This window comes from Poecilia reticulata, chromosome 5 (genome assembly GCF_904066995.2).
Source record: "Poecilia reticulata chromosome 5, P_reticulata-male-v2, whole genome shotgun sequence".
NCBI lineage: Eukaryota > Metazoa > Chordata > Actinopteri > Cyprinodontiformes > Poeciliidae > Poecilia > Poecilia reticulata.
In genome coordinates this window covers 10,069,476-10,096,102 of record NC_088834.1, presented here as the reverse complement: position 1 = coordinate 10,096,102, position 26,627 = coordinate 10,069,476, and the positions used below count along the sequence as shown (strand labels likewise).

The 26,627-nt window shown below is 37.1% G+C and overlaps 1 protein-coding gene across 2 annotated transcripts in view; it reads right to left on the bottom strand.

Annotated features, from left to right (window-relative positions):
• ppp1r16b (protein phosphatase 1, regulatory subunit 16B) overlaps positions 1-22,744 on the bottom strand; it is an 86,421-nt gene extending 63,677 nt beyond the window's left edge. The window contains exon 1 of one of the 2 annotated variants that reach the window (XM_008408446.3): positions 22,425-22,744. The gene's annotated coding sequence lies outside the window, so the exon portion shown is untranslated. Of the gene's footprint in view, positions 1-22,007; positions 22,360-22,424 lie in introns of those variants that run through there. The other variant, XM_008408447.3, reaches the window with a different exon arrangement.
• Positions 22,745-26,627: the final 3,883 nt, after the last annotated feature.

Genomic DNA, 26,627 nt, shown 5'->3' with positions numbered 1-26,627 from the left:
GACCTTTTAGTTAATACAAACTGCAGAAACATGCTGCTGCCAAACTAAAACGACTCCCCTCATGGAGGCTGTGACCCCGTCAATCAGCAGCTGCTCATGAAGAAAGCTGAGAACAGAAGGCAGCATGTGTCTGTGTTATGTTCTCAGGATGTTCTGCTGTACATCTTGTGGTTGTAAGCAGATGAGCAAATGTTACTCTGTTTGTAGTAGGTTAGGGAAGAAAAAAAAGACAGTCAAATGGATAAACATGGCATTTCTCAAGCAATAACATGGTGGATTAGCTTGACAGATTACAACTGAAACTGAGATTAGGATGACTACTACAGCGTCACGTTGGTTTCTGACTCAATGAAAGGTTTTAAAAAGATATAGTAGTATTTACCGTCATACAGTTTAAAGTTCTTGAATCCCAGATAAATGCTATATTTCTCTAGCACTGCCTCTCCCTACCTGCTATTGTGCACTGCTGGTCAGCTGGCTGAAAGAAGGGTAGTACACTTTTCACTAAGTTAAAACAGAGACAAACTGAGTTGTTTAGAAATATTTCCATAAAATCACCATCATGTGGAAACTGAAGGAGCATCATAATTAAGTGCTGTTTCATAACTTACCATAAAGCAGTCAACTGCAGGCTTGCAACTAGATTGACAATTGGTGATGGTTAACATTATCAAGGTTTTATGAAAATTCTGGTTATGAAATGGTTAGTTGATTCACTAACAGACAAGCAAACTGTAAACGTAATTATCAAAATCACTGTTATGAGCAGTAGTAGTAATAGCCATAGCAGTAATCATTTTATGTTGTATTTACAACCAAATTTGACACTTGCTCTTTTATTAAGCGAGGTCACAGATAAATTAGTCTGCAGACTGAACCCACAGAGAACCTAGCATTCATCCAGCATGTTTTTATGAGTGAAAATAGAATGAAGATATTGTAAGCAATTTTACAGTCTTAATAATGTGTTTTCTGAGGTTCATAGGGCAGAATATTCATGCCCAAGGCTGTTATTGCAAAGGCATCTACAAAGCTAAATGGTAAAAACTGTGACTAATCAAAAAAGCTCTGCAATGTTTTTATTTCTTGCATGGTGGACTGGAAATTCACATCTCAATCAAAGCGTAGCATGACCGTAAAAAAAATAAAAATACCACACATTACTCAAATTCTTACTTGTTTCCTATAATTGTTTTTAGTTCAAATATAGTTGCTTTTTTCTTTTTGTCCGAATTAAGCAAGCCTAAAATATCAGAAGTATTTTTGCCCTCTCTGGTCTACAGAGACCAGTCCACATGTTCAGATTTAAAACCAAACATGGTGAAATTATTTCCATGAGGCTGCCAAGCGCTGATATCAGCTTTGCCCCAAACCATTGTCGTTTTTAAATACCTTACTTTTTTTTGACAATTTACTGTTTTATCTTATTTTTTTAAATACTATTTAAACCTTTTATAGCCTGAATTCTACACATAAACTCTGATATCTTTGTTTATTTGACTTTTTGAGCAGCTTGAATAAACTATGATTAAACAGAAAGACTAACCAGCAAAAAGCACATGTTTTTTAATAGTCCAATATTAATAATTTCCATGATAAGAAAATTTGAAAATATCTTAAAGGATTCCATTTTGAATTTTAAAAAAACACAGAAATGGCTGTCAAGTTACTTAAGTGGTGTTCTGTAAAGTTTACACAACAAAATACAAAAAAACAACAAAATAAAATTTAAAAAAAACACACAACCAGCTGCTCTCTGCATCAATATTAATGTTAGTAACACTGTGTGACATTTATCGGTGAAGAGGCGTGTGCTGTGTCAGGACGCTCCGTGTGCAGAAACAGAAGCCTCCACTGTTGCAGACAACGGCTTTGTGTGTCCAACAGAGCATGTTTCTGTCTGTTTTATCTACATGCCTGTCTATTCATGATAGTTGTACAAACTCGTGTATGTCATTACAAAATGTAACTGCAGAGTGTCTGTATGCAGACTCGGCAAAATTACAGGAAGCAGAGACAAACCATGACGTCTTCCCATGATGCCTGTGCCCCCTGAACCTCTGGGCCCCTTGTTCCAGGTCAGCACTAATGGTTACAGGTCGTATTAGTTCATTTATTCACTACACTAATGCCACAAGCTGATTATAAATCCCACCAAGACCACTCACTGAGAGAGTTACAGCTGTCACGCAAATGATGCACACAATCCTTCACTCTACAGATATGCAACTTCCTGCTGGCTCTCTTAAAACAAACGCATGGACTTTTGTCTGGATTGTATTATGGAAGACAATTTTCCTCTCAGTCACACTAAAAATAAGAAATGCAAAATTGGATTTGTTCAAGGACTCAATGTGAAATTGAGAAGTTATATCAACTCTTTACAGCAGCTCTGGGGGAAAAAACTGAGATTATTTCATGAAGCCATTAGCATGGAAAGAGCGCTATCCAAATTAATTTTAAGAATGAGCAGGATAGACTCTCAGAAAAAAATGACATAGGTGGACCATAAATACTTTCAGAAAGCGATGTCTGCTTTCATTCATGAGCCCTAAAACACAGCAACATGCACCGAACACAACAAAAGATGCAGAAATCGAGACTGTGCAGTCATTTCTGAGGCAGATAACAATATTTTGCTAATAATCCAGCACCATACAATCACAAACCTGCAGCATTTTCATAACGGCCTGTGGAAATTGAGAATTTGCAATCAACACAAAAGGCCTAACCTTTTACCGGGAAGTAATCCATATTAATCGAAAGAATAATGCAGTCTGCAGACTGGGCCTTTGCAGAATTTAAGTATTCATCCTCTTTGTTTATCATCTCACACCTAAAATGCAGAGACAGGAAAGCTGTAGGATCTCATGATAAAAGAGGGTGCAGTGTTATTTATTTTAAATTTTCTCTAGAGCTTTACAATATTTTTTATACAACTATGCAGTCATTTCATAACACCATGACATTTCCACACAAACTAATTTGTCCAAAGTACACAGAATATGCTTTATCGGTAGCAGTAAATTGTTATTAGTTCTGACTGAGTAATTCAGTCAACTGCCTGATGATTTATTTTTTTAATAAGTTGAACTATGCAGACATAAAACATAATTTGGTCTGCTTGTATTGAAACTTATTCAGTTATTCTTACCCATAAACGTTTTAAAATGTCACAGAAAAACAAAGGTCAATGCGTTTAATAGATATTTCTGTTGAACTAACATAAAGGACAGGATCACTGTTAAGTGGAAAGAAAATGATAAATGGTTTTCAAAATCCCTCTTCCAATAAAGAAATAAAATAAAAGGTGCGTGGTGCATATGTATGTATTCTATTCCACTAATTTGGTTTGCAGCAAAGGCCTCTGCCTGAGGTTTAAGTCATTGGTAGAATGTAATTCTTTGGGGTATGTCTTTAGTGAATTTAGAGACTAAATTTTGTTGCTATTCTTCTAGGAAAATTGCATTGGGTGGAATTGTGAACACAATTTATTTTAGTCTTTCAACAGATTCTTAATTGGTTCTGGGTCTGGACTTTGACTGGGCCATTTTAACTTTCTCCACCACAGTCTCTAGTATTTTACATCCTCTAACATGCTTTCATTTAGTTCCATCCATGCTCCCCTTAAAATCATCATGATGTCATCAATACCATAAATGAGTGTCTAGATCATTTTGGTTTTATATTGCCAACATTTTTTTTTTCCATGTACAGATCCTCCCAACTGTTCTGTTAATCTCTGCAACTCATCTGCTTCTCTAATTAATGCTAACTTTCCTTGGTCTTTATATGTAGGTGGAAAGAAGCGTTCATTCGTTTGCAGTTTTTCCACACTTTTATATGGAGATCAAATTTCACACAGGTAGACTCTGTTTTCTACTAGGTGATTTCTGAAGGCAATTAGTTGCATTTGATTACAAGGGGCTCAATGCATAACACTTGTTTCACATTTTCAATGTATCACATAAGGTATTACATTTCTTCCAATTCGCAATTATGCACGCCTTTTTTTGAATCTATCGCAAAAAAAGTTCCTGATGTAATGTATTGAAGAATGACTGTAAAGTTGTAAAATGTTATGAAGTTAAAATGCGGTGTCACATGAAGTTTTGGATATTAAATAAAGAACTCTGAAGAGCATGCTCTTTCCTCAACAAAATCATAAAAACAAAGCAGCTTGATTAAAAGCTGCCGCAGGTTGACTTATTATGACCTTCTCATAATGTTCCATTTAAGCTGGTAAGTACATTGTTAAAATAATTGACAATAAGTGTAACTTTTTGTTATTAAAGTGTGACACCATCCTTTAAACTTTCGTGACCTTATCTTTTTAATAACTTAAGTTTCACCCTGCTGCCTCATTATCACATATTCAATTATCTTGAATCTTCCAGCTGGTGCTGAAAAAGCTTGCACAAATATCTGGAGACGCAACGCGTGGTCATTAGAACAGGAAGGACTTGGTTCTAGCTGTTAAGACTCAGATTTTGACCTTTCTGACCGCTGCGTTCATTAGCCGAAACACGACCCCCAGACGTGTCAAGCTGAGGCCTCTGAAGTCAAGCTGACACAAAGCAAGTCTGTGTTCAGAGCAAGACAGCTGCACAAAAATCACACCTTCAGCACAAAGGTAGGTACCATTTCTGCATCACTGGTCCTGTGTTTGTGGTTTACAAAACAGTATCACAGAGTGGGTTTGTCATTAGTCAATATGTATTCCATGTACAACATACACAAAATCCTTTCCCAAGCAACAGCAGAAAAAGATTTTTCCTCTTTCACAAAAACAAAATTCCGATTAAAAACATCTCAACCAGCCGCAAAGGAGAGAATAGGGACAATGTAGCTGCTGTGTGAAAACATGGCAGAAAAACTAAGCAGAGCTCATTCAGCCACAAACCCCTACAGAAAATGCTCAAACAAGCGATGCTGCATTGCACTGCATCCCCCTAATAAGTCGGCTGCATGAAGCTGGTGGTTAAACGTCAAAAGGTCTCTTTAGATTTCAGTCTGTATGATTGGTTTGGATGAATGACTGAACTCACAAATATCAGAAAACTGATTCCCCCTTAATCTTAAATCCATCAGAGTCAAAAAAAGACTAATAATCTGAACAGCTCAAAATCTGAACTACCTCAGCATCTAAAGAACGGTGGTCACACGTTATGATGCAACCACCTCCATGTTTTAGTGTTGGTTTCAGAAAAACATACTGTATCTTTTGCCGTTGTGGCCAAAAGTTGAAGTTTGATTTCATCTGTGTAATTAGAATGTGATGGTAGTCATAGTAACCGTTTCAAAATCTTTGTCTTAGTATATGCATGATGTTTTAGGTACTGCCTAAAGTTGGATGAGTTGATGCATCTGATTTTGCTTTTTTGTTTTCTTCAAAAAAATTGTTTGATACTTTAAAAAAAATTGAATAAAGTGCTGCTATTGGTAGCAGAAGTTAAGAACCGTGTAAATTCACAACACAGTGGGCAAAAGTGAGAGCTGATTAGTTACAGGTTTCTGTGTGGAGGTTCTATTATGACTTGAACAAACAAAAATGCCTGGCCAAGGCCAGAGATCACCACAGTGAAATGTATTATGTTTTTCTTCAGGTGAACAAAGAGGAGAGGTGCAGAATATATACATAGGACGTCCAAGACAGGTTAAAAACAGACAAACAGCAGAACCGTCAGTGCAAGAGTCCATCACCTTCAGGGTGACTTCTCAGGAGTCTAATCACACACTGACTCCCTGTGGCGCAGAGTCCTGGTTTTAAAGCCACAGGCTCCGCCCACAGGAAGACCAAGCAAGCAGAAAATACTAAACAGTTACTTCTAACTCAAGTAAACTCTTAAAGTATACAAAGTAATAATAATAATGCTGAGAAAAAAATTAATATAAATAAATAAACCTGTGATCAGAAATACAATACTCAATTTAAAGTAAGTTTGTGGTTGTGCATATGTTTGTGTGTGCAAACGCTTTGCATTAAGCCTAATTTTAGTCTCGTTTTTGACATTATTGTCATGTTTAAAATATGACAGAAATTACATTTTTGTCTTAAACACACAAAATAAAAAATTTTATCAGCACAATTTGAATTGTTGTGCCTTCCCTGATACCGATCGCAATCCTGCGAAATGTAAAAACACATCAAAATATCAAAAGTACTGCTGGAGCTGCCAAGCCTCCTTTTGTTCATCCTTTCTTTCATACTAAGCTTTAACTTCTTTATCCCTCTCTCTGTAAGCGTCCTCTAAGAGGACGTTTTTATTCTGTCTGGATTACTTGTCCTACTTGGCGCTGGGCGTCCTGGTGGGGCGAGAATTTATTTCCTCTGGTGGAGTCTTGATTTAAAGCGCTCAGGTCAACTTGATTCTGGGTCATTGTCTCCCTTGTTGTAGCGATTCAGGGCGTAGGCTGCCTGCACGCTGCATAATCGAGAAAAGCAAGGTGCTCTGTCACCAACGGGATACCTTTACTGACCAGCTGCCAAGGAGAGTTAAAGCGATCAAATGATTGCGCTTTAAAGCCCATAAGTATTTCAGCTTTAAAAATATGAAGGAAGAAGCTCAACTCTGTCATATTAACTTAAAAGTACACAAGCTGACATAAGCTGTTTACCACATGCTTGAAGTTACTGAGGCTGTAATCTCGAATGTGTCGTTCTCTACCAGGACTCATCCGACAAGGCCTACATAAGTGAGCAGATCCAAACTTACGCTAATGCAGAGTGGATTTCTCCATGTTTGCAAACACAAACAGCATAAATCCTCACTTTGTGAACTCAAGTTTGAGGTCAAGTCTTTACTATCACTGCTGTTGTTGGATAAAGTGCTTTGCTGCCCGAGTTTGGTATTTAAAACACATCATCAGTCTTTGAAATTGTTCTACATGTCTTTTAAATTAGTGCTTTTAAGGTGGCAGTATAATGGATTTTCCAGTCACACAGTGCCATTTTATAGAACAATCAAGTAGTTATGTTGCTTTCCGCCGTTATAAAAATGCTGTCATGGTCAAACATAACTTTGAAATTTGACTTTGGCTTGACGGCTTGAAATTGGGCCTCTGTTTCTATAAGAAGCTCCTGCTCTTTCTTTGCCATCAGCATGTCGTCGCAACGTTTCTCTATTAAGCCTTATACAACCGTTTTTATGATCATTGGAATGAGAAGTAGTTAGTATGATGAGCTCTGTACATTTGCAGGTGTTTGCTAGTTTCTAATTGTTTTGGATAGCAGAACTGCAAATAAAAGTCGCAAAAGTTCTTAAATATGTCCTTTAAATGTGAAAAAATATAAATTGATATGCAACATCATGGCAACAGTAACGCACCCTGCCGTGACTCAGTGGGACACTGTGAATTTTCTTCTCAATAGATATGCATGCTTTACGATATGGAGGCACATCACAAGCAGAACACATGCTTTAAATATATAAAAGGACTTTGTGATCCATATAATCTTCACATTTAGACAAATTTTTCCATTCAGAAACATGGCAAGATTGACAGCACCTTAAAGAATCTATCCATATTTAGTTTGGTTTGTTTGTAACTAAATATAAAAGCAACTTATATTCCATCCTGTTAATGATAAAATACCAAACAAACCAAGACTGCTCTGCATTTTGTGCCTGTGAGGGTTTAACAGCTCTCTCTTCAGGACAAGCACAGGTGTCACCAGCCATTAACTCAAACAGGCCTCCAGAAACGCTCTAAAGAGGCACTGAAATAACAGCTCAAATTATCATATGCCTCCAGTAATGGCCCATCTGCTGCATGATGGAGGAACATAAATTTTTAGGTGGCTGAATGATAAAAGCGGCCAATAAAATCTGCTAAAGTCTGAACGCCCCATAATGTCAGGCGGCTGCCACTGCAATGGGCGATGCGCAAGAAACTGCTCTCAGTCTGATGTTGGGCGTTAATAAACCATTAGAGTGCTACATTTCTGAATTCTTCCATCAAACTGATCTGATCTACCACATCCATCTAGTCAAGCTGGAAATAAGATGGCTTCAAGCAAATAAATGCATTGAAAGCATTTGGGAGAGAGTAATCTAACTGAAGTGTGTGCTTTACAACAATAAATGTAAAGTTGCAGCAATCAAAATCAACAACATAAAATGTGTTGTTTTTTTCTTTTGCAATGTAAAGCCAAATTCAAATGGCTAGTGATTGGATACATCCCCATCACGGATTCTGCTGAGTGTCAGTGAGTGTGTGAGGAAAATGTGGCAAAATCAGTAAAAACATTACATGACCCAAAACACACCAGTGGATCCACCACAGACTGGCTGATAATTCAGAAATGGAAACTGCAGGGCAGAGTCAAAGCCCAGATCTTGATCTCATTAAGCTGCTGTGGGGCGACTTGAAGCAAGTAAAACATGCAAGAAACACTTACAACATCTCACAGCTAAAGGTTTTGTGGTGGGCAAAATTCCTCTGACGGATGTCGGCACCCCAGTGAAGTTATTTCACCCAAATGGGGATAAAACAAGCTTTTAACGAATTAGGGTGTCATTAGTTTTTCCTCAAACAGATTTTTATGGTAATCTTGTTTTAAAGAGTGTAACAAGGTAATCTTTAACCCTTTCATTCATGAATTATGATCTTTTGTGTCAGGATTTTTTTCCAATTTTTTTTTTTTTTTTTCTTAAGGCATAAAAAAATGTGTTTTTTTTTTTTTTAGGTGATCAATTGTAATTTTCTCCAAATACAAAGTTGTTATTTGAAAAATACGTCAGTAGTATTGTTCTCTAGGGGTTATCTGATGTCCCAATATATTGTTTTACCTGCAAGAGTCGTCTACAGTAGAAGGAGGGACCGGGTCGGTTGGCATGCAATTTTGTCTATCGGCCATATTGGATTTAACAAAAATAATGTCTTGCATTTGCAACTGATGGCCAGTAGTTGATAGTGTATTTTATGATGAATTAGTGTCCACTTCATTTTATTCATTTATAACATAAAAATCCCCAAGAAGCACAAGAAAATGGCTTTTACATAGCTGTCCGCTGTAGTGACCACTCTGCATGAAAGAGTTAAAATTAAAAGTCATTGGATTTTTTTTTTTCCTGGCGTATCAATTCATTTTTGAGCATTTTGTATCAAAGAACAGAATATAAATTTTTATTGTTTTTTTACGGTTTGTATGTACAAATATAGTTTATAAGAAATAATAATAAGGATAAGATTATCAGGCTAAAAGATCCTTTGAAAATCTTACCAATTACAAATATGATTTCATCGAAGTTGTCTAATTGTGTTCAATAACAGTATACATGCAACATGGTTGAATCAGGTTTTAATGGCTTAATCAATACATAGCAGGTCAATGTAGTGTTCAAATCCCACTGGTCACATAGTCGCTCAGCTTGTGTGACATTTATCGATGACCTCTGAGCTTTACAGTCTCCCATAACCTCAAACTGAATTTATGATGTTGAGATCAGATTGATGTATCACTTTTTATTTGAAATGTTTATTTTTCCCTCTGAATTCTGGTTTACATATTTGCAACATTTGCTTATCAAGTTGTAGAAATGTTGCTCCAAAGAAACATATTTCTAGCAAAAAGAAAGAAAATGATAGGAAGTTCAGTGACTTGTAGAGTCTATTCTCATACAGAACTACACACATTAGATTACCCTTTTCTTTTTGAATTATGTGTCAAACAAAACAAAGATGTGATTTAAAATGGGAAGTAATATCAGGATTAGTCTTAGGCAGAATTTAAACAAGCTCTAACAAGCTTTGATAATCCATCTGCAAATATACTTTTGAACACGGCATTATCCAGCCTTTTGAAGTCTTGTTGCAGGCAAAATCCAAACAAAAGAAATGGCCAGAAGCCACATACAGTTTGCAAACATTGCATGCAGAAGCATAAATGCATTTGAAACGTTTTTATTATCTGAGGAAATAAAAACATTTCTGTTTACCAGTGTGTGGTAGTGGAGTTGTTTAGTTTCCGCTGAAGAAATGAGAGGCGAGGATAAACTCAATGGAAAGCACCTGGTATTTCTGCTGTCAAACAGTAAAGGTAATCTTATTATGACTTTTGAATATAATTTAAATTCTGCAAACGTCCACAATTGTGGTGGAAATTCTTCATTTTGAAATGTGAAGGAAACATAATGTAGGAATATTCCTGTAAGATGACAATAAGCTAATGCAGACCATTAAACCAACAAGCAATTATTTGACCATTGACTATCATTGTTCCCTTTTCTGTACTTTGAGCAATAAATAATGAATCATCCTGAAGGAACAATATTGTTGCAATTTTGAAAGTAATGTCATTAGATTAGTGCAAACCACAACTAGGAATGCTTAATGCAACAGCTAACTGGTGCCAGTCAGCAGACCACTAATAGTCTATTTTTTTCTGCATACGTTTTAGGGCTTTTAGTGGCCAGTATTAAATTAGCCCACTGTTTTAATTCACATTCATTAACCTTTTTCCTAATGAATTGAAGAATTGTTCAGTGACAAAGGAAATATGTCAAAACTACAATGATAACTGAAAAGGCCAAGTACTACAAGAGTTTTCATAACTCATATATTTCTGAAATAAAGTGTGCTAATTGTGGTTAAAAATATTAATTTGCTTTCAAATATTCAAGGCTTATTTGAAAATATGCCTTTTCAAAAAAGCCACAAAAAGGTTTATTTCATGGCCTTCTCATGGTCATGAAATAAGCCATTACTTATTTCATGGTTTAAACAAGTCATGAAATGAAAACATATATTTTTTTTCTTCATCCGAGATAGGAATGTAATGTGCTTTCCCCCTGAAAATTTGCACTACTTTGAATATTCAAACCCAGGGGACTCAAAGAAAATATCAGGGAAAGTTTTTAAAACTTAACTTTTTAAGACTTGCAGTGAGTTCAAAACGCCGATATTCTCTCTGAAGCAACGGAAATATGATATTTAAGTCTTTTTTTTCTTTTTTTAAACATGTAGCATTTCTACCCAAGAGAACAACTACGTTTGTTGCACTGAACACAGTAAATTAATCTAAGACATGGTCTTTTTCTATCCATCTATCTATCTATCTATCCATCTATCTATCCATCTATCCATCCATAACATCCCACTTGTTCTGTGTCTCCTTGAGAGTTGCTATTATTTTTTAATTTTGTTGTGCTTTATTCATACGCAATGACATTAACAGGAATTCTGATTCTAGATGTCAACAAAAATAAACTTCAAATGCAACTATTCCCAACTATAGCTAATAACCATTCTCATAGCTCCTACACATAATGCACCCATGCTCAGTCTTAAAATAATAAAAAATACTTTCATTTTCATTTTATTCAACCTGTAATTAACCAAGTAACATTTGCAACTAAAAAACAGCAAGTTAGCACAACACAAACAAGTTAGCAAAATTACACAAAAAATTGATAAAAGGTAAGAAATAAAGTGTGAACATGGTCTGCTGACAAAAGTTAGCCTCTTTCTAAACTCTTTTGACAGCACAAGTAAATTAGCTATAAAATTCTATCTTGTCTTATTGTCTTATCACTGCCCTTTATCACTACATACTGAGTAAATTTTTAATTTTTTTTATTTCCTTCTTATAAACAAGTGTGATAACATTTGTCATTTGATCAGCTGTGTTTTCCTTTGACTTCCTTCACCAGCAACTAACAGATAAGGCCCTCTAAAATAAGCCTTTATTATTATTTGCGTAAAAAACTTTACATATGTCCAGTAATCAAATAGGAACTTTATAAACTTTCTGGATTGTACATCTTTAAGTATATTCCACAAACATATTATGAAGAACATTGAATAATTCTTTTTCATTAAATGAATCAAAATCAATAACGTCAAAACGTCTGATAAACAGCACCATGTACTTTTTTTCAGATTAATAAAATCAGGCTGAGGCCCATTCTTTGACTCATAAATGGAGATAATTATGTAACTCATCCATCTTGAGCACACATTTCTTCCATATTTATGTGTCATAATCCTTAAAGAACTGAATCAGTCAAAATCGATATAAGCCAGGAAGAGCCTGATCAGTGTGTCTGTCAGCTGTGTCTCATGCTCTATGTAAACAGCTGTGCTCAAACACAAATGACACACTGAATTAGCAGCTTAAGTCTTCAGATCTGAATCCAGCTCTCTCCATTCCTGCTTTAGAGTCCATTAGGCTAACTCTAAGGAAATATAATTTACTTCCTCTCTGCAGCCGTCATGTTTTGACAAAGATTCATGGCTTGGCGTTGACCAAAAACCAGTTAATTATTCGTCTCATGCTACTTTGGTATACGTGGGCTCCATTTGCTTATCGTCGTCTTTCTTCTTTGCTTTGCTGTGGTTCCTTCTATTCTTGTGCTACTTTTAAAAAAAAAAATGTACAGCTTTTATTTCATCTACCCCCACGTCTATTGCTTTATGTTGCATCAGTAGAACAGCATGCATGTCTGAGGGGGTTTACAAAGGAAAAGACAAAGGTTTAAAGCCTTTAAAATGACATCCAGCGCTTCCACAGTTGAACCTTTCTCAGGAAGACATCCCACTGATCTCCTGTCCCTTTAATTGGACAGTTTAACGTGTGAGCAGGAAAAAACTGGACATCAGCAGAAGAGCATGTGGCAAGGCCTGCTGCGCTGTTCCTGTCCTGGGTGGAGCCATTTGTCAATCTGCTTCAGACCAACCAGTGAGTCTTGTTTATGTTAGACGTATCTGTTTATTTTTTCAAAGGGTTTGACCACAACACGCCTTGGCCCAGAGGTTCCAAGCTCTCCCTCAGAATCAGCCAATCGAGTCACTTGAGGAAAACAAAAGGTTTCATCTCCTTCCATGTTTCCTATTTTTGCTCAGAATGGTTACTGCTCATCTTTTTGTAGCCACTGCACTACTCGACGTATTTGGAGAGCTCTCCCAACATTGAGTCATTTCACTGCCTAATGATGGTTTGAGTTCTCAGCTAAGACCCAGTCAGACTAAACAAGGCTTAAACACAGCCAGCCTGCAGTAAGTGTCACTTCTAATCCACTGCGAAACCAAGAAGACTGCACACTCATTCCTCCACCGTCCCGGTGTCTGCAGGCATGAACAGAGCAAGAGTAGGAGCTGAGCGTGCCAATTTCTCATTTCAGTTCTCAGAAAAACAAAGATGCATTTGTTACTTTCAAAGAAGCAAAGGTCGAAGCAATGCATGAGATTATACTGTGGATTTGCAGTCTGTTATTCCCATGTGAGCAGCATGATTCTCCTGAATGAGCATAGTCTGACTGAGTTCAAAGAGTTACGATCTTGATATTGTAATTCTGCTCTACTCAGTATGGATGCTTTTGCTGAAATAATATCTGATCGATTTTATAATTCCATTATCCATTGTAGAGAGAGAAGGAAGGTAGCTGTCACGAGGGGTGCTACCATGATGATGGTGTTGACAGCAGGCTATTGAACTCCTCTGGGATGAGAGATCAGATATTTGTGTATCAGATTAGGATTGGTGGAGCCTGGAAGTCAGGGTCAACGTATTTTGGCTCTTTGTGTTGCCTCGGCCCACCATTGAGCATTGTTTGCAGTGTGTGTTGTAGGAGGCTGCTGCCATCTGAGACTGCAGCAACCACAAGTAGCATGTTTGGTCTGAAACAAAAGCCCCATTTTGGATCTGAATACCAAGTGATTTCACTTGCAGAATGTTTTTTTTAGGAAATAAAACTTAATTTTCCATGGTTAACTTCTCATTTATAAAAGTCTGTCCAAAGAAAAATGATGGTGCACAGAGGAGTAAAGCCACATTAAAAAGGAGAATGCCTCAAGTGTGTTCATGTACAATCTGCATAGGTGGTAATTTTCCAACAGGAAGTGCAAAAATGACTGACGACATAAAGAATCCAGCGAAAACATTTAAGTAAAATTGCTCTCCTGCCACAAACACATTTCTAACTTTAGAAAGTTAGAAACGTTACACGCCTGAAGTTATCTGTCATTAAAAGTCAGCAAACAATTTCCAGCTTGATCTATTTGTGATGCATTTTCTGTTCCTCTAATGCAGCCAAAAAAACATTTCCTTTACTACTGAAAAATATACAAGTACTTCACACCTCCTCTAAAAACACTTAGAACTATATATTTTATTAGTTCAAACACCAAATATACATTACAATATTAGCACTACCACAGCAGGTAACACCTACAGTCTGCTCTTCAGGGTACAGCTAATCAGCACCAAGGGAAATTAATAGTGTTCATTTAGCTCTCCAACCTGCAGTTAAAAAACAAACTTTAGATATTGTCTACAAAATTAGCAATTTTCTTTAGGAATAACTTGGAGTTACGTTCCACAGAAAAAAAAAAATTGTGAATACTGACCCACAAATAGGTTCAGTGATTAAAACTGAATAAAACTAGAAACAATCAACAAAACTAGAAATCTGCAGCAGATTTCTAGTTTTGTAAAGCTTTGACCTGCTGATACCAACTTTAGCAGTTTCCTTTCCCTTTGTGAACTGCAATATAATAATCATCCTACTGTTAGAAGTTATTAGTGATGTATGAGGAGGAGAGGTGATGTTATCTGGCATGACTGTAAAAGAGTATCTATATTAAAATAAAAATTAAGGTCAGGCACAATTAGTTTAAAACACCTCGATAAGATAGCTTTATATTGTTTCTTAAGAGGGGCTACAATGTCAAGAATGGTTTCCTTTAAAGGAGTCCAATGCCGTCAATCTTGTTTAAAAATGTTGACATGCATTTTACAGAGGTCCTTTAAACAGGACAAAAATAAAGTGGACCAAATTTGTGTGGGACTAAACCAAAGTACTGAAAAAATAACCTCAGGTCTGTATTTATGGTCTGCCTGCACTTTTTTTTTCTCTTTTTTTCAGATCAAAGCAGAAACCTCCACGGATACAGGAAGAGTGTGTATAGATGTAAACACTGATACCCTATAAAACATGTTAGCTTTCAACAGGAAACGTACACACGAATGTGTTCCCAATCATAAAAATTTGAAAGGTTCCTAGACGCAAGACAAGATTTGGGAAGCAACAGCTGTCAAAGACCAGGACTCGGCAGCACAGCAGAGCTTTCATGGTTAACAGTGTGCATCTGTGAGGGGTGTGTGCAAGGGGAAAGCAAGCATTGAGCAAAGCTTAAAAACGGGGCAAAAGGTAAACACGCAGGAGCTTCTTAGCTCAAACATGGAGTATACACGGTGTACAAAGAAGCAGCATCACGAGACCACAAACCACAAAAAAACCTTACAGACACACGCGCATTGCAACAGCAGCCTTGGCACAGCCAGGCACAACTAGGCAATGGAGCATGCGGTCAGTGTTATACCAATGAGTGCATGGTGCAGACAGTGAGGCAAGACAGAGAAAAGCTGACATTAAAGGGCCCATCTCTATCAAAAAGCACACACAGAGACACACAACACACTCAGTCCTGGATGAATTTTGCCTTTGAAGCTCAACAGCTGTGTTCATCTAGATAAGAGGCAGTCTGCTCATCAGGAGAAGAGAGCCTTAATGCACACAGATTTAAATAGAAATTATACTAAAAGCAGCTTGAATACAATACTTGAGAAAGTTTTCTTCTGTATTTATCATAAATTCAATGTAGTAACACCAAGCTAAGTCAGACTGTCTGTCCTCTACACAATGTGAGGAAAAAACTTTTTCAATCCCCCCACGATCAAACACCTTCCTGAACAAAGACTGCAAGCCACAATCTCCATGAAGTCACTTCCTCTTCACTACCTCGCTTCGACGACTCCCACAGGTTGCCCACTCTCTGCAGCAGACACACATTGAGCTGTACACACAGCGCCAGGTCAGCATGAAACACTTTGATGCACTGAGGACAATGATTATGCATGAATCAAAGTTTCATTTTTGCCATAATTGGAGACCCACCAAGTTTTGCACGGATGTGAGTATGCAAAAATGGAGGTTGACATAGAGCTGATACATACTCTTGTAAGAAAAACAGTTTCATCTTAAGTATGCTGAGGTTGGGATTTTACAGATTTCCTGCACCCTAAGCTGCAACTCTTAAGTATTTCCAAGACTGCATATTTAGAAAAGAAAAAGCAACAGTAAGCAATGGGCTCATGAAGTGAACCTTTACATTATAGAATATTAGGCAGATGGTGACAAGAGACTGAATACAATTCAATCTACCCTGGACAGGGATGTGGAGCTGGAAGTCGAAGTGAACCACCAATTAGAGACAAGTGTCAGACACTTTTCTCAGCTGAGCAGCTCAGGGAGTGCAGCAGAGCATCGAAAGTCACTCGAGGCAAATTTAGGGCCTTTTTTAGAGACTCACTGTATGGGTGACTTTGCTGTGGGAAAGCTAACAGCTCTATTACTGTTATATTTGATGCTGTTTGATAGAGGCAACATTACTACCCTGTGAACCTGGATGTAAGGTGAATATCCATAGATTGCACCATCCAAGGTGCTCGGTGAACTCAAGAGAAGAGCAAGACTGAAGGTCTAGAACAAGTTCTTCACCTTTTGAGCATCAATCTGCTTGGGATCACAGATCTGCCATCATTGTTTGGTAAAAACAACAGACTTAAAATACAAGGAGGTTAGTCAAAAGTAGAAACAAAAATGCCTTTTTATATGGTTTTCAGACAAGAAGGGATTACTTGGTAAAATTAGTAATTTCTCAGATTTGGTTAAAAGACAAAACAGAAAGTGGTCAGACAGACAGCCAAGAAGCCGACAGCAGCACTGAAGAAGCTGGAAAAGTTTCTAAGTTCCGATTAAGCCATGCATGTGACAACAAACACATATTTTTTTTAAAATCAGAATTAGAGATTCTCCCAAAAGCTTTAGGGAGAATTGTGAAATGCAACTGAACTTGAACAACTCTAAAAGGTGTGTCTGCTTGTACAACACTCCATCATCATAACAATCCCAAATCCACAATGAAGCAATGACTTCCTGCCAATTTCCCACCAAAAACTCTTCAGGTGGAGGGATTTTATTTTCTCAGCAGCCCAGTGAGTCGAAGCATAAATCTAAATCAACAATGAAATAGCTTCTACAGAAGAAAATTATAGTTTGCTGAAGGCTTAGCCTGACTCTAGAAGTAAATCCAGCAGAGAATCTTTCAGGTCTGCTGACAAAGACAGTCAGCATGAAATGTTCTCCAATTTTGACAGATTAAGATGTTTTGCAATGAAAAGTTTGAAATATTACCTATTAAAGATCTGGCAAGCACAAAAACTGCTACATGAAAACACTGCAGACATACACACAGGAGGCTCTTAAAAAACTGTCCCCGAGTTAAAAACCGTACACAAATTAAAGAAATCAAACAAAAACCACTCTTTCAATAAACCATCAAAGTTAAAGACAAATTAACCATATCAGAAATTACCAAGATGTGCATTTTTTGGATCCTCTTAGACCGTAGTAACTGTCCTGAGATTTTCCTGTCTCTGTACTAACACCCCAGATTAGCAAGTCTGTGCCTCATCGCTGTCTCTAATCAGATTGCTGATCTACTATAATCTCTTTTCAATAGCGAGCAAACATATTGGTTGCAGGCCCTGCTTACAAAAGACTTATTTAGCAGCAGGAGGTCAAGGAAAAGATTTTGCATTTCCTACGAAGCAACAAACAAATGTTTGTGCACTTATTTTCACTTCTTTAGCTAGCCTGTTAAACATCCTGTCGTATTCAAAGTGTTCAAAGACAGGCCGATGTTTTTTGCTGTGTCTCCAGGGATACTTCTGTTTCAATATTTTATAAGTACAGCCAAATCACCATGTTGGAATAACTTAACATCACTACGGCTACAAAACTACAGAGAATATATTACGGAGGCAGCTTATCAGTGAAGAGGGAGCAGTGAAGGAGAGCAGTGGGGCTCCTCGGAGATCAGAGGCTGCTCACTCAGACACTCAGAGGAATCTAATTCAGTCATTACAAAATAGTTTAGAAAGACTAATGATTTACAGCTTTAAATATCACAGCAGTCTGGAGGAGAGACTCAGTCTAATAAACGGTGTTACAAAAAGATATTAAGATTCTATTTTAATGTTAAGTTTTGAAAAGTGTGAAAAATAATAGAAAGCTACTTTGAATCCATTTAGGAAAGACTGAATCAGGGTTTAAATGACTTGGAGAAAGAAAGTCACCACCAGCACTATATCAATTTCAGTTTTCTTGCACAAGCATGCATACATTTTGTGAATGTTGCCACAACCCCCAAAAACCACAGGAGGCTCTTTAAAAACTGTCCCCGAGTTAAAAACCGTATGCACTCTTACCAAATCTAAATGCCTGAGGAATTATGCTGCTCTATTTTAGCTTAAAGTCAGGGCCTGCATAGTGGTGAAAATAATTATCTGTTGATTTTTCTTTTAATACAAAAATACCTGAATAGGCATGCAAATTTATAAAAACCAAAATGATTTAACAAACATTTTCACATTATTCACAAACAATTACTTTAATAACAGATATGAATATGTTTGGAAAAATAAAGATGATTGATCTACTAAAGGTTTCCGGTGGTGTCCCACAAGGTTTTGTTCTGGCCCCGAACCTTTTTATTTTTTACATAAGTGATACATGCAGCATACCTACTGCTCTAAAAGTGTCCCTATTTGCTGAAGACATTATGTTGTTTGGGTGAAAGTATGAAACAGCTTCTGTGTGGAGCAGCAGGAGAACTGATAGTTTTAAAGAAATTGTCTGAATAAATAAAGTTTAATTATAGAAAACACAATTTCTAAGAATTAGTAATGGTTAGACAAAATTTAATTCTTATGATTAATTAATTAATACAATAAAATTTAAACCAATTTCCCAAATTTATTTACGCAGGACAAGATCTGCTTCAACATTAGCTTGCATTTCAGACATATGCAGTGTTCAAGCTAAAATAACAAATGGTTTATTTTGTTGCCTTTGCAATTAGACCGTAATATATCAAAGTCATAGGTGCACTGAAAACAGACCATACAGCAAATAAACTGAAACCCCTGAGCGTGAAAACACGAGGCACATTTCTGACAGCAGAAAAAGATTAATGCAGCCGTAAACCATAAGTCTTCGTGCATTGTGATGCGAGTCTGTGGGACATTTCAGGTATGTTTGCATGCATCAATGCCAATCATCAGTGCAACACACTCGCTCAGTAAATATGCTGGCAGACTCCACACCCCTTTCTCCAACAAGAACCAACAGCTTGTGCAGATGCTAAGAGAAATTACAGGGGGAGCAATGAGAACGGCTTAATGCATCAAAGATTTAAAAGGCCACCAAAGCCAGGAAGGCCTGCCACCTGTTTTAACTAAATCTACATCAAGGGGAACAGTAAGCTCAGGATGTTTCATGAATGCTGGAGAGTGAACAGAGAACAGAGCAAGATACAGAAGTTCACTACTTAAAAGACAATCAGAAGAACTTGCAGTACTGAAAGAATTATGTTGCAAGTTCTGAAAATGTTAACATTTTTCATTCAGCTGGAACAGGCAACCAATGATTTAAAAGGTATAAACAATTAAATAATCAGATGAATTATTTCAAACAAATTTCCTGCTTTGATTCAGTTTTCCAACCTCCAGGCACAAGGGAGTAAGCTGGATAAGGAAATTTCATTTAGCCCTAGAAATGTTGTTCTACAGCAATGTTTTCAAGATGACAGGATAATTAGAGCAACCAACTTCCCACCCACAGTTGCACAACTTCTGTTATTCAAAGACCAACTGGATTCAAGTTTGCGTGCAAGATCAAATAAACTGCAAAAGCAACCATTCCCGCTCTGCTGCAAGTATCTTTGATTTAAGGCAAATAAAAAAAACTAAAGTCTAACATTTATATGTATAATTTCTAAAAGAAAATAAAGATTTTGATCAGTGAAAACATCCACAGATTGGATGCAATGGCTAAAAAAACTGAAGAATGTCTTCCTTCCTATATTGAGATCACACAGAAAGTTCAACTTAAAAATAAAGATTTTTGAAAGAGGTCAAAATAAATGTCTAGATTAAATGCTCCCATTTTAATGGATGTCATTTAAGTAACAGAAAAAAATTACTTTGCATAGCAACACATGGAGGTAGGAACATTTTATAGGGCATTGTTCGGCTTTATGGTCAACTAAAATGTGAAATAAAAAGGGCAATGTTACAGACATTAAATCATCCATTCATTTAGCTTTAACCGCTGCTCTTAAAACTGAAATCAGTCCTATAGTGATTTTGCTGAAATGGCTGCCTGTAGTTTCTCACTGCATTTAAACCTTTTTTTATTGAGCCTATATTAAGTTTAAATAGCTCCTACAGCACTGAAGTTGGCTGTCTGAGGTTTTCATGACATAACCTGCATGTCATAACTCTGTCAGGTTGGACCGTTAAGAGGCATGCTTAGGGTTGCTGCTTCGTAGAGTGGTAAAACTACTTACCAGAGTCCTGTGGGTACACCATCACAATGTAAAAAAGAACACTTTCCGTTCTTTACACGTTGGTTTTCAACTTGTTTGTCTAATGTCTTGTTTTAAGAAACAAACTGATGCAAGTCTCTCTTTCATTTAAAGAGATGCAGCGATAAAACACAGCCAAAAAGGATCTGTCACACAAACCAGTCAGACATAGACGCTTATCCTCTGCAGAGGAAGTTAGCTCTTTGTGATGATGCACAGAGTGCCTTTTTTATTTGACGTGTAGGTAGATGCTGTTTTCTTCGGAAACATTTCTGCTGAATCAAATCAAAACGCTAAGCCCTATTATGTCCAATCATGTGTCGCAAGAGCAGAAACTTTAGACACAACTAACCATTAGAAATAAGGTAGAAAGACACTGAAGGTCACGTTGATAGATATTGACAGACTTAAACTCTTCACTCAATTTATATCAACGTTTGTAGCCGCAGCTGAAGCATCTCAGTCACCAAGATGTAGATTAGGATAGACGCAAAAGACAAGAACTATCCATCCAGATGGCCAAATGTGTTATCGGCAAAGCAGTGGTTCAATGCACAACACATGAAATATAATAGAGTACCAAAAACATGGATCAAACTAGTTGTTTGTGTCCATTGTGGTATTCCACACACTCACACTGCAATGATAGTCGTGATTCAGTAATTGCTTGGCTCTAATTATTCTGTTTTAAAAAAAAGAAAAACAGAATGCAAAACAATAAGCAAATTGTACAGCAGCTACTTAGAAAATGTAGTTTGGAATCCATCAGAAAATAAGAAGATTACAGGATTACTTCCATTTAAGCATTGAAGTAGAACTGTATAGATGATCAAATATCAATATCACAATCACAAAGGAGAGTTTGGATGTGCCATGTACACATAGTTAGCATTTTCAAAGCGCTGCATCCTTAGTTTGCATGCCTTAAATATGTTACAGCAGTTTGAAAGCTCTCTGACTTTCAAAAGCAACTATTTAAAAAAAAAACAAATCCAGATTCTAACAAACCAAGATCTTGATGTGTAGTGGCAATACAGTGATGATGGAAACAAAAGAGCAAAATGAGGGAAATGTGGGCTAAATGCAACCAATGGCATCGTCACATTAAACACCCTGCAGCCCTAAATAATCTCTCAGATTTGTATTAAACTTGAAAAAAGTATCAGATTGCAAGACGCTAGCTTATTTGTAGACAGAATATAATGAGTAAGAATTGGGACATTTTTTTTATTATTATTATTATTATTTTAGCATTTGACCAGCTGATCACCAATCAGAGGTGACCAAAGGGGGATTGCTCAATATGATTGGTGCTTCCCATACCATTTTGAACTTACAGTAGCTTTTACGGCTAGCTTTTTATTCCACATCATAAAGTTTGAAACAAAAAAATAGCATAGCTTAAAGTAGTACAAAGATAACACTAGCAATTAGATTCAACTACAAGTGTTTGTCCCGACACTGCTCCTCCGCGGAAGATTTGAAGTTTAAAACCAAACATCCAGTTGATGAGCGGCCAGCATCTTAAAAAGTGAACTATCTGCGCAGCTCCGAACATTTCAAACAGCGATTACCCGTCCCAGCAATCCAGAGCCCGGCAGCATCAGGGGAAATACTGTAGTTGTTGCAGACAGAGCCATGTGTAACAGTACAGTGGCGTAGTGGCGGCATGAAGGAGGAGATGTAAGAGCCGCTCTGCTAATCTCAGACCGGGCGGCTGAATGTAACAGGCAGCGGAAGCGGCGCTTTTCTCCGGCTTAACTACAGGTTGATAGACCGTTTGTTTACCCACGAAGGGCGACAAAGTGAGCTATCCGAAACTGTTTCCAACAAGCCGGACATGCCTCCCTCTTCCAGCACTGCCTTCCTCTAGAGAGAAAGGGGGAAGAAAAAAACCACAGCTTCTTCCCTCAGTTATAACCGGTCCGGAGCTCACCCCTTTGAAAAAAAAAAAAAAAAAACTGGCAGCATGTTTGAATTTCTGCACTCACCTCAGTCCGGGTGAAGATGTTCACATTGGACGGGCCGAAAGGACAGCGGTATCCAACAGGGTTAAACTTGTCCCGTTAGAGAAGACACGGCATTGCTGGCAAAAAAAAAAAAAAAAAAAAAAAAAAAGAGAAGCTCAGAGTGTGTATGTGTGTGTGTGTGTGCGTGTCTGCAGGGTCGCTGCCTCTCCTCGTTTCAAGTCACTCCTAGGGGGCGGGGTTGAGAGGGAGGAGGAGACTGAGGAGCGGCTGCAGCTCCAGAGACGGACAGGAGCGCACCTAGAGGGGCCACACACCCCTCCGGGAGACCCAGAAAGAAAAAAACTCACTATCTTTTTTTCTAATTACTTCTATGTGCGTAGGTTTGAAAATAAAACAATAATAACTACAAAAACGCATTCATACTAGTAGGATGAAATTTTAAAAATAGTTACCGTCAGAGTGATTACATTTTCACCTATCTGGATGTTTTTTTTCTGAGTTTTGGGATTGGAAACTACTGATGTGTTTAATGCTGCATCCCATTTACCTCAGAAATTGAATCCCAGAGCAACATTCCCGTTAAATTAGGCAGAGAAGTCGGGATTCCAACATGGTGACATCTAATTTGCCATTGTTCGTCTTACCTTCTTACAAGCACCATTTTTAAGCTACTTCCACATGCAAACACCACTTTTCAATCATACAGTTTAAAGCTGCAGGCGCTCTAAACATGTAGCACTGATGTTAGACGCACTCTTACAAGTGTGTGTTGTAAAATAAACAACTTTCCACCACAGCGTTCTGTTGTTGATGTGAAGAGCAGCCTCACTAGGTCTTAAAGTCGGCATTTGGAAAATTCTCAAACTTTCCAAGTGAGTAGTTTGACTTCAGGGAGGCTGTTCCAGTTGACTTGTTTGAGTCAGAAGTCAAATTTCCCAAGTTCCTACTACAAATTAAATGTAGCTGACTGACCACTGCTTTCACAGCAGTGTCTGGAGAGAGGCGTGTGTGTGTGTTTACTCTGAAAGTCAAAGTCAGGGGGAGTTTATGAAATTCACAGATATTTAATAAACAAAGCCTGAAAAATGTGACTGTGCCTTCTTTCTTACAAATCTTGGAGTTTGTTTTTTTATGTATGTGCCTTGTAAAATAAGCCATAGAAAACCATAAAATATTACTTTGACTGCAGGAGATACTCTATCTCTCACCACAGATGACTAAAAAAAACTACATGGGTGATTTAATCTCTTTTGCACTTAAAATGATCAGGCTGCATATAAAGTTTAAAAAACCTGAAATGATGATGAGCTGCCTCAATGCTAAATTTAACTGCAATTTTACAAAAAAAAACATACAAAACAGATATGTTACAGAGCCTCAGACAGTTTAGAAATGTGTGGATTATGGGATTTCCTCAAATATAGTTACTCAAACCGTGTGCTTTTCAGAACAGCTGTATATCTATCAAGATAGGAAAGAGTGTAGCATCATGTAGTTTAACAAAGATAAATTCGGGGACTGGAGGATGTTGGAACGTCATCATTTGGGTGTTCAAGATATTTTTCCAACTATTAACTGATATGTTCTGACTTTAAGTTCAAATGGAACATATAAGAACAAAGCGTTAGCTTGAAGCCAAGAGTGTTGCAAAACATTTTAATAAGTAACTACTGGCTGGAGAACCCTCTGATTAACTCCTCCCTGACATGCCACAGATAGCAGGATGCAGCTGTTATGATTGTTGGGAAATGTCAGTTTGATGTGGCGGTATAAAGTTTGCAATTCTGTTGTTGCTTTTTATTTTATTTTTCTTAAAGACGATTTACTATCAAACCAAATATGGCAATTAAATGCATCAAACTGGTTGTTGTAAAGGAAAATAGGGCAATTTGTAGTACTGGGAAATGTTCTCCCACTTTTAGAGCTGTCCTTTTACTTATATATGTATTTTCCTTTTTATGAGTATTTTATTTTAAACGGAATTTCCCCCATTTACATTCTCTTAATAGTAATACACCAAACACTCATCAGTCTGTAGATCACATATAAAATCATATATGGCTCAGCTGTGTTTTTTATTTAAAGATAATGTTTTTGGAGGGGATAGTAAATGTACTTATTTCATTGTAATCTTACAAAGTAGGCAGAGAAAATCACAGATATGCTGCTAAAACTTCAGATGGCGTAGTTTATTTTAATTTCTGCTGTAAATTTCTTACAGTAAGTCCATCTGTTAATACTCCAGGGCTCATTAGTCCAGACCTGCCTTCTGCTAAGATGAAGTTTTCATTGGAAAGAATGATCTTTGATCTACAAAGAATACAATTTTTATACTCTCTGAGGCAGCATAACTGGCCTCTTCCTTCCTTTCTCTCCTGATTATTAATCATTTAGTGACTTCATGCAGCTCCGTAGAGGCGAATATATCAGAAGTGTCTGTCTGACGACTTAATGAAGGTCCTAAAAAGACTTTGAAGGACGACTGCACAATGTCAGATATTTATGACTCTCAGTCTCAGAAAATTAAACATGAGCATTTTATTCAGCAAACAGAAAAAGTAACAACAAAGTTCTCCCATCCCTCACTGTGGGTTAAGGTGTATGTAGGTCAGCTGTAACTGTTGATGAAGTAACATGATTGTTCATATGTGTTCACCATTTCCCCCTAAACCCAATTCCCAAGGTCCCAGAGCAGTTGGAAGTGGTCTGCAGGTTCAAGACTTTACTTCCTACATATTTCATGGGTTTGCACTTGACCCACTTCTGTCCAGGAGCAGGAAATATTTGGTTTATGTCAGCATAAAGATTTGAAGTAGAAGATGTTTATTTGAGATTTTTTAAAATTTATTTTTTATTAAATCCTAAACAGAAGTCGTATAGCTTTGCTTTGTTTTGCTCAAACACCACACAAACATCCGAATAATTGGAGAAAAGTGGGAATAGTGGGTGTAAATAACATAATGTGCTCATTTTTCAAACTAGTTACCTTCCTGGTGTTGCTTCTCCCCATTTTTTCATCAATATCCTGTGATCAACTGATCATTTCACTCCAATGATGAAAATCATTTCCATTTCCCCAGAAAGAAAGTAACTATTTTTAAGAAATAATAATATCTCCCTAAATCTTGAGGATGGTTGATTCTGCTCCTGCTCATGTGCTTGATCAAAATCACCACAACGTCATGAAATGAGCTCCACTCAGGTGAACAAAGAGAGGACTGAGATAAAAAGTTTCCACAATGCTGCAGAACTTCTGTTTCAGGTGCTTTTTTAGAAGAGATTAACTTTAATTAATGTACTTTAATTCTGTGATAACTTTAACTTTAATCCTATGATACACATCTGTGTATGTAAACATGCACAGACGTGTAAAAATCCACTCTTTAGTCATTCTATCAGCCTTTATACCCTCCAAGGACCAAAATGTATGAGCTCAAGTAGCTGTCATGGAAAAGCATAAAGGCACTAATGAACCAATGAAGATGATGCAGGCTCTTTTCTTCCCTTATCTTTTTAAGATCAACTACACATCAATCATTTAGACTCTCATTTCTTATGTAAATTACATTTGAGCACGCTGCTCATTTTAAAGGAGCTCCCTCTTACTTCAACCTGCTTCTTCGAAAGCAAAGAGAACTCTGAGGTTTCAGTGCCTTGACAGGATTTCACACAAAGGGAACTTGAGATTTTCATTGAAGCAACATGATATTACTGTGATTTGGGAGATCAGGAGCCTAATTAAGTGTAATTGTGTCAGATTAGTTTATAATTCAGCTCTACAGAGTTTGCAGAGGTTTATTATAGATTGACCGCAGTTCCAGTGGTGTAGTTTCATCTCAGCACATGTATGATTGAAGTCATTTTTTTTGCAAGTGGTTGGGAGGTAAACTATCTACCTAGTATTAGGCAGTGTTTACATCACCTTTTATTTGACTCAACTCTAAAACACTTTCCTCAACTTAATGTTTTATTTTTAATGCTATAATATAAATGAATTTAACTAAGCATTGGTATTTATGCATTTTCACTGCTGAACATTCTGATGCCAACGATTTTTATTGATTTTTTTATTGGTGAGCAGCGTGATAGATGGATGGATGGGCCATAAACTACAGTACTGACATGCATTAATAATTCCCCTTTTTCCCAAATGGGCTTTGGTCCTGGTTTAGTGAAATATGTTGGTGATTAAATGTTAAGGCGTCATCATCTATGGCATACGGC